The sequence below is a fragment of the Macrobrachium nipponense genome, chromosome 38, assembly GCF_015104395.2.
Source record: "Macrobrachium nipponense isolate FS-2020 chromosome 38, ASM1510439v2, whole genome shotgun sequence".
Taxonomy (NCBI): Eukaryota; Metazoa; Arthropoda; class Malacostraca; order Decapoda; family Palaemonidae; genus Macrobrachium; species Macrobrachium nipponense.
The window spans coordinates 2108188-2115328 of record NC_061098.1 but is presented as its reverse complement, the minus strand read 5'-3'; the positions used below and the strand labels follow the sequence as shown (position 1 = coordinate 2115328).

The 7141-nt window shown below is 34.8% G+C and overlaps 1 protein-coding gene across 1 annotated transcript in view; it reads right to left on the bottom strand.

Moving 5' to 3' along the window:
* Positions 1-652, bottom strand: part of LOC135209562 (protein phosphatase 1 regulatory subunit 3B-like) — a 39417-nt gene extending 38765 nt beyond the window's left edge. Inside the window, exon 1 of the mRNA XM_064242223.1 lies at positions 395-652. The gene's annotated coding sequence lies outside the window, so the exon portion shown is untranslated. The remainder of the gene's footprint in view (positions 1-394) is intronic.
* Positions 653-7141: the final 6489 nt, after the last annotated feature.

The following is a 7141-nucleotide window of genomic DNA, read 5'->3' as shown; positions in this document are numbered from 1 at the left end:
TTCTCCAGTATTGAAATTCCAGTTAATAACAGTTACAAAACTGAGCTGAAGTTTGTAAGACAGTTTTTGTTGATGATTATTAAGTGACTGGTGTCTCCAGTATAGAAACACCAGATAACAACAATTACGAGACTGAGGTGACGTTTTCAAGAAAGTTTATGTTGATGATTGTTAAGTGACTGGCTTCTCCAGTATAGAAACACCAGTTTTAATGCCAGGCAATTTTTTGTTGTTGATTATTGTGAAATGACTGGTTTCGCCAGTACAAAAAAGTACCAGTTAATAAGAGCCACAAGGCTGTTGCTATTTGCAACTGAAATCGAAACTTACACAACACATGACAAAACAGACTCAACACTTACATAAGTAAATCGTGAATTCTGCTGGTACTTACATTGCAACCCTCTGTGTGAACGCAGACAGTAAGCTGTAAGTAACTCCTTCGTGTAAATATATTTTGAAAACAGTCTCTGAATCACTTTTAGATCCTGTGGAAGTCTAGAAAGAACCTTAGATGAACAGTATTGAATCGAAGCCTTTAGAAATCCCTTCGAAGTGACACGAAAATCCTCAGAATTACCCAGAATACTCAGGCTCCAAACTTCTCTCTGGAAATGTATAGCTCACTTAGCAAGATGTGGACGTACTTCCTTCGGATGGCAAACTAATCACCTACCTGGATGTCTAGAGAATATGTATGTCCTCTCTTTGTTAATCTTTATCTCCGGGTTATCGCATCGAGATAACCTCGCTTCTATTGATTAAGGCATAAGGTCGAAAGTTCCTTGATGCCTGGAGGAGTTCGAAGACTTGGACGTGGACGTTGGCATGTTTTGACGTAGTGATTAATTGTCATCATATTTTTAGGTCCTCGAGTGAATATTACAGCGTAATTACCTTCGTAATTCTGTTATTAGAATGAAAATAGAGCTACGTCTAAGAAGAATAAAATTGGCTGTCTGAATGTTATTAAGATTTTTATGATAAGGGAAAAACTACTTACAGAAAATTAATAAAAACAGCAACATAAATATAGGAACAAGGTTTCTATATGCATAACACTATATTCAGCTTTCTACTAATTATATATAATTTAAAACGTAATTACAACTGAATAAAGTTTCTGATGACCTAAATTAGCATATTATCAGTGGCTAAGTATAACTGTCCTTCTTGACGAAGGTCAATCTATCAATTAGGGTCACGTCATCTGCCCTTTTGGACATTTCAAAGTCAGATTAAAAACAAAATAATGATGTTATCTACTTATCTGTAGGTATATTTTTTACAATGATGTTATTAATGCTTTTAGAGGAGGTTTATCATCATTTTATACAAAAAACGGATATTACAGTCCTCGAATAGGCCTAGGAATGCACTTGATCTTTTTTCAAACTATTATGAAATATTATAAAAGGAATCAAAGAAGATTCAGTTAAGTAGTAAATTTAAAATCTTAAAATTTATGATATTGTAGTTTTTTTTTGCTTCGGTAGTTTTTAAGATTAATGAGATTTATGAGGAGCATTACAAAATGAATTCCAAAATTCTCTCTCTCTCTCTCTCTGTGTGTGTGTGTGTGTGTGTGTGTGTGTGAGTGTATGAATGTGCTTTAAAATTTTACATACACTTGCTGTTTTACATACACTTTTAGGACGCTCAAAATCATTCCAAATACTCTCTCTCGGTAGTGAATAGTTTCGCCGATGACACAAGAATAAGTAGAGAAATTACTCGTGATGAAGATAGGAACGCGCTACAAAGAGACCTTATCAAAGTATATGATTGGGCAGAGGTAAATAGGATAGTATTTAACTCTAATAAATTTGAATCAATAAATTATGGAGACAGAGAGGGAAAGCTATATGCATATAGGGGACCTAATAATGAGACAATCACAAATAAGGAAGCAGTTAAAGACCTTGGTGTGATGATGAATAGGAACATGTTATGCAATGATCAAATAGCAATTCTATTGGCAAAATGTAAAGCAAAAATGGGAATGTTGTTACGGCACTTCAAAACAAGAAAAGCTGAACACATGATTATGCTTTATAAAACATTTGTTCGTAGTCCACTTGAATATTGCAATAAGATATGGTACCCACACTATCAAAAGGATATTGCACAATTAGAGAGTGTACAAAGGTTCTTTACAGCTAGAATAGAAGTTAAGGATCTTGACTACTGGGAAAGACTACAATCCTTAAAATTATGTAGTCTAGAAAGGAGAAGAGAACGCTACATGATAATTCAGGCATGGAAACATAGAAGGAATAGCCGACAACATCATGGAGCTAAAAATATCAGAAAGAGCAAGCAGAGGTAGATTAATAGTGCCCAAAACTATACCAGGAAAAATAAGGAAAACACACAGGACATTAATCCAATACGCACCAGCATCGATAATGCAGCGTCTATTCAGTGCGTTGCCAGCTCATCTGAGGAATATATCAAGGAGTGAGCGTAGATGTAAGAATAAGCTCGACAAATATCTAAGCTGCATCCCAGACCATCCAAGATTGGAAGATGCAAAATATACCGGAAGATGTACTAGCAACTCTCTGGTAGACATTAGAGGTGCCTCACACTGAGGGACCTGGGGCAGCCCGAACAAGATGTAAGGTCTGTAAGGTAAGGTCTCTCTCCCTGTATGATTGTACTTTAAAGTCTGAGATACATTCGCAGGACTTAAAATAATTTCTAGAACTCTCTCTCTCTCTCTCTCTCTCTCTCTCTCTCTCTCTCTCTCTTTGCACGGAAGTACTTCAAAATCGGATACACACTTTTAGGCCTACGTTGACCTAGGCCTACATCCCGGAAGCTAGTAAAACCACTGAAGTGTCAAATAAATCATTATTTGCTGATAGGCTCAATTGTCTTGAAGCAAAGATTAATTTCATTTTATCGGCAGATCGATATTTTAGCTTCCGTGATGTAGGCCTAAGTTCATTTGGGCCTAAAAGTGTATATCCGAGTTACGCTACAATCATACAGAGAGAGAGAGAGAGAGAGAGAGAGAGAGAGAGAGAGTTCTCTAAATGGTTTTGGAGGTTATAAAAGTGTGTATGTATTCCAATAATAACACTGTCTTATTGATGTCTTGTAAAGTAAACAGCTCACACTACACACACACACACAATACACACACACAACACACACACACACACACACACATATATATATATATATATATATATATATATATATATATTATATATATATATATATGTGTGTGTGTGTGTGTGCGTGTATGTGTATCTATTATATATGTATAAATATACATGCATATACATACAGTATATTGCTGTATTAAGAACAATTACACTTTTAAGTACTGCACAAACTGTACAGTTAATTAACCTTCAGTTAGCCTTAGACACAAGAGGTTAACCGCTGCAAATTAACTGGTTAAAAGCAATTGAAAAAAATTCCACTACTGAGTTCCCAGGAAAAACAAACCGTGTCTGAGTGAGCTGAAGTCAACGAAAGTTATTGACCTCTCTTATATTCATCGAGGTTTGTTTTAATGTTCTAAAAATTCCAATTTTTTTTCATAATTCTTACAGTGACATCCTCAAGACTTCAGTTAATATTTTTCTAGTCTAAACTTCGACTTACAATTTGGTCTTATTGTAGATACATCGTACACCAAAGCTTTTCGTACTAAACCATTCGATAATCTCCAGCCAGCAACAATAATAGAAAACATTTCATAATGATCAAATCAAATCTAAATATCTGGTTATTAATATGTTAATATATACACTGTGCAAAGCGAAGAATATAGACTAATGAAAGAAAGAGTTAGCTGGGCCATCCACTGACGTCTTTTAGAAGAGTTTATCCATACTTCTCGTAACTGCTTCGCGGTTCATTCGTGATGTGAGCCACATCTACCGTTATTTCCTTCAAAAAGAATGAAAAATGAGTCCCAGTATCAGTGAAAGACTTTCTAATAATTCAGTCATTAATTATAAGGAATTAGAGACGATGAGAGGCGTACATTTTGTGAGTTACGCCATAATCACGACGAAGTTGAAGAGCATAGGCCTATTTGCAAATTTCTTCCTTAGCAGCTACATCTAGGAAGAAATGGTTGTATGTGTACTGCATTTTCCTAGTGAAACTAATAGTTTTTATGGGATACGGGTGGACCTTACTGATTAACGTGTACAATAATGCTAAAAAAAAAAAATATTGAATTCATGTGGCTTACGCGGAGGCAGGAATATGATTGTAATTTTTCATAAATCAAGTCTGCATGCATTTCAATGAAGTTTCACTAGATTTATCATTATTAATTTCTGTATCAGATTAACAAATCTGTTGTGAAAATACACCATTATATATACCTCACACCATTACAGCCCTCAGGTACGAAGATGTTAGGCCCAGTACACACTTTTTTGAACCTCAGTAAACGTTTGCAGACATTTAGACCTAACTGAACCGGTGGGCAGTAGGCTACGAACAGTAGAAGTTTAAACTGAGCTGTGGTTGGTCACAATGAGGCCTGAGTAGCTAACATAGTGAGTAAAAAGTATCTTGTGACTATGGCCTTGCATTGAAGATGATGAGCAACCCGGTTATCTCTTGATTTTTTTGCTCCTTGCTTGTTTTTTGGTTAAGTCTTTCCTCCTAGCCAAGTCAGGTTGCTGATATACATATTTCTTTGTTCCTTTACATTTCTTATGCCATCTGTAGTGTTTACGGATACATACTCGTATTAGCTTCCTGCATTCATGAATGCTTCACTAGGCATGAGCTAGGTATACTCCAGTAAGTGTTTCTGAAACCAGAATAGTACTAGAACTTAGACCGTTAAGAAACAGGTTATTGAGAACATCCATGTTCAACTACATTTCTTATGTCATCGACAGCCGCTATGCACTTATATTCGCATTTGTACTGTGACTTGTCGCTGCATTCAGGAATGCATCTCTTAGCACTGCGCAAGCTGATAAATGTCTCTGAAAACAGAGTAATTACTAGAGCCCAGACCGATATGATAAGAGAAGTTAAGTTATTGGGAGCATCTGGTGACAGCTCTCTATAAGTGTGTTTCACTTCCCTGTTTATTAGGATATATCAAACTTATCTTTTTATTATTCATTTCTTTGTTATGACCATCCTGCTCGGCTGCAGCTCTTATATCTGTCATTTTCACGTGAAAACTGACTGAGGCGTCAAGCAAGTCGGAGTTCTATAGACCTATGATGTTTGTAGTCTTTTCAATCATACACTGACTGTAACAGCAAAACTGTATCTTTGTAGTCTTTTTAATAATATAAAGACTAGTGTAAAAGCAAACGATACAGTTTACAGGTCTTGTAACTATTATTGTAGTTATAAATTCTCTAGTAGAATCGGCATTTTAATTCGTTAACTGTTGTCGATACAGTTTTCAACTCGTCGATCTCAATGTCAGTGTACGGCCAAAGAGCTTGATGACGTCACGAATTACTGATAAAACGTCTCATTCTCTCTCTCTCTCTCTCTCTCTCTCTCTCTCTCTCTCTCAACGTAATAGTTTATAAACATAACTTCTCGTACAAGGTGACTAAACCTGCTGATTGGGGAAAAGCCTGGTATGATTCACCAATTGTAACATCTCTGCCATTCGATTTTGCCCATTTTTCCTCCTCGTCCAACAAAAAAGAAAAAAAAAGAAAAAAAGACTAATTAAGATTGTTCCTTTTTCCTGTATCTGTTGTAGATTAAAAGCGACAATTGATAAATGTGAAGTACTTGTGTATTTGACGCGCATATAGTCACACAAATACTTAAATACATACATACCTATATATACATAATATATATATATATACATATATATATATATATATATATATATATATTATATGTAAAGAATATACATTTATTTGTGTGTGCGCGTGTGTATGTATATATTTGTGTTCGCGTGATTCTATCTTATTTGTTTTAGATTCTAACGTCATAAATACAATGAAACTAACCTGTTGGTATAATGCGCCGCCTATCTTAATCTGTAAAGAAATTACCAGTTCAATCCACACATATATTTAATCTAAAATCTCTTTTGAATAGGCTATGTTAATCCTAAATAATTTAAAAATTAACATTCCTAAAGAGTATTATTTTTTTCTTAACAAAACCTTTCTATATAATATATGCATAAGTTATAATTTTTTCTATTTTATTTAGAAAAAGTAAATTTTAAAGTTCATTTTACAATTCAATACATTTACCATATATGTTTTATGTACAAAATCAACAAATATATAGTCATGATTATACATCAATATACTTAGATTTACTAAGTATACATATGTACTCGATAATACACAACGCTAAATATTCAAGTGCAAAAGTAGAAGGTTATTTTCTCTCTATCTCTCTTTTTCTCACTCTGGCGATCGGGGAGAGAGAGAGAGAGAGAGAGCCGCGTATACCTGCCGAAAGTCACGTATCTAAACAGAATGAATGAGATGCAAAGGCTTCGTGGGTATATGAGCCCATCCCTACCCTATCTAACCACACCCCCACCCCCACCCCCCGGCCATGGGCACATGACCCCCAACAACCGCCCCTAACAACCCCCCCCCCCCCACCCTGGGGCACTCCTTGACTTGGGGCACATGACCTAACCCCTGCTTTTCTTTTCACTCCTGGTTTCGTTTCACTTCCTAAAGGTACGGAAGTCAATTAAATGGAAATATAATTTTCAGATTCAATGATATTAATACTTTGGGAAAGTAATCTCTCTCTCCTCTCTCTCTCTCGCTCTCTCTCTCTCTCTCTCTCTCTCTCAAAGATGTTCATGTGTGATGCCTTCAAAAGGCGGTTAATTTTATGTGTGTGTTTTTTTTTCATATATGTATGTGATATACATGAATGTATATGTCTGTGCATATATATGATATCTGATATTATATATATATATATATATATATATATATATATATATATATAATTATATATATATATATATATATAGTATATGAATATACATTCATACACATAATTGTTAAATTCTCATCTTATGAAGATTTAAACATAAAAACATTTCACTAACCAAGATTTTAAAATAAAAGATGAAAATGCAATGAAATTAACACCGGAATTCCTCACAATAATGAAGATTTCTAACGAAATCCTT